Source organism: Perna viridis, chromosome 9, assembly GCF_037379345.1.
Source record: "Perna viridis isolate PV_CMFRI_1.1 ecotype Kerala chromosome 9, ASM3737934v1, whole genome shotgun sequence".
Lineage (NCBI taxonomy): Eukaryota > Metazoa > Mollusca > Bivalvia > Mytilida > Mytilidae > Perna > Perna viridis.
In genome coordinates this window covers 13,272,443-13,274,888 of record NC_142453.1, presented here as the reverse complement: position 1 = coordinate 13,274,888, position 2,446 = coordinate 13,272,443, and positions in this window count along the sequence as shown.

Below are 2,446 nucleotides of genomic sequence, written 5' to 3'. Positions count from 1 at the left end.
TTTTTGCGTTTTATGCATAATGTGTGATATACTTAAAAAGCAAACTTAAAAAAAAACATTTTTCGATTGACAATTACAATATGCAGTTTAAATAACATAGTAACACAACCTGTTCTAATTTCAAAAGGAGACATGTACTTAAATATGTTTCTGCTTGAAATTCTAGTATTATACAAAATTCCGGAAAATTTCAGTAATTATACATGTATAAGATTTATAAACATGCCAGTTATTATACATCATTACTAAAAAAAATTCAGTCATTATATATAAATCCTAAGTACATGTATAAATATTTACTGTAACATACATACTTTATTCTGCTAAATACAGTAGAATCATTGATAAACATACTAACATGCATATTTTACAACATGGTTACTACAATGTAGTTGGGGATAGGAATGAAGTACTAATAACAAATGAACAAAAAAGTAAGAAAGATAAATTCTATAATTAGGAGTATATAAAAAGGATGTGGGTAAAAATCAGGGTAATAAGTAAATGACTAAATACAAAAATATCAAGAATATAGATTGTTCCCATGAGTAACCTCTCATTATCAGCATTATAATGAAACATTTAGGAAGATCTGTATTCAGGAGATATGAAATGAGAAAATCAATTTTCTTATTGATGATTATAGAAACATCAGTATAATCAAATGTAGAAGGCCAGTTGTTTTCTTCCTTTAGTTTTGTAATCAACTACCGTTTAAGTTATTTTAAATTCAGGATGTACGTTGTATTATGACAAGGCTCAATAAAACGAAATGTAAATACTATAAAGCTCATATCTGTTTTTAAACAAACATCACATATTAAACGTGACCAATAGAGAACAGATTAAGGTGGATATATAATCCTATTGGATGAATTTAAACCACAGGTTCTCGACTTGGGGTCTGTTGTTTACATACAAAGTTCCTTCCTCTTTTTGAGCCGATTTAATACACATGTTTTAACGTATATTCTTAATATCAAATAATAATTGAATACAATTTTTCTCAACCTGACAAAATAACCCAAAAACTATTTGAAAGGAGTTGTTATACAATGAATAACTTGTTAGCTTAAAATGTTCAAAATACAAACACCAATAATAATAATAATAATAATCAAACAAAATACAATGCAGAAGGAAACATAGCAAATACATTTAAAACCGATTTTGTGTTATTTGAAACATAAGTTTGATGTAAAAGATAATTAAAACACAAATAAATATAGTCACAATAACCTTACAGAAACCCAACTATAAATTGTCCATCAAGGGTATTTTTTTTTTACCTTTGTGTTTATAAATAGATCGGTGTTATTATTGGCACAGATCAGAAAAGGGAAGTAGCGTCTTGTTTATATATAAGGTACATGTCTTGTTTAGGTTTAAGCATCAATATGAAATTTAGTTTTCGACAGGTAAGCCACGTGGTTTTTAAATGCCCTAACTTTAAAATACTTTGATAATGCTACCCGACTATAGCAAGTAATACTTTTTAACGGTTAGAAAATGTTACCTACTAAAGTATATAATATCACTTTTAACGGTAAGGAAAAATTGAAAATTTCTTTGTTGATTGGTACGCAGTGACTATTGGACATACCTATACCATCTAAATACAGCATTTTGTTCTGTCGTTAAAGTGTTGATAGAATGATTAAAGTACAAATGTAATATAAATCGTATTTGGTGAAAAAAAGTTTTTTAATACATACATAAAAAACTAAACCATCCATGTTAATTTAAAGGAGTAGAAATAACACAAACTACATTTTGATATTTTTAAACTGAAATAAGGGCTGACAAAGGTTCTGTAGTTTTACTCTAATGGATTTGTATTAATCAATTAGAAAAAGAAGTTTTAAAAAAGACTTAAGTCTTGACTATTAATGGTTACAGAAATTAATAATTTACCTTGCAGACACATCTTATTATAATCATGTTAGAAATATTGATACCAACAAAAACCGCTCCAGCCTTCTGTAGACATCCTAGCAAAAATAAAATGAGAAGGATACGTGCTAATTTTCTCAGAAGAACTAGACAAAGTCTTCATGACAGTTTTGGCTCCTTGGGACTTCATAGTCAATATCCTCCTGTACACCTTTATGATATTGATTCAAAATGGATACACACGAGGAGTATTGACTTTAATCCAGCAGAAGCAATCTGTCCGTTAAAAGAAGGAATCACTCCATGTCCACATTATTTTGTTTTAGACGTTGATGAGCATAGAATCCCAAAGGTAATATTAAAAGCAAAATGCAAGTGTACCGAATGTCTTAAGTTAGATAATACGCTTGATGAAGTATCTCGCACTCAATCTGGTTGTATTCCTGTCCAGTATTACAGTCGGGTCTTGCGTGTGACCGGATGTCATAATGGAATATACAAATATTCTGAGGTTTGGGAACCAATAACGGTTGCTTGTACATGTGCAAAAAAA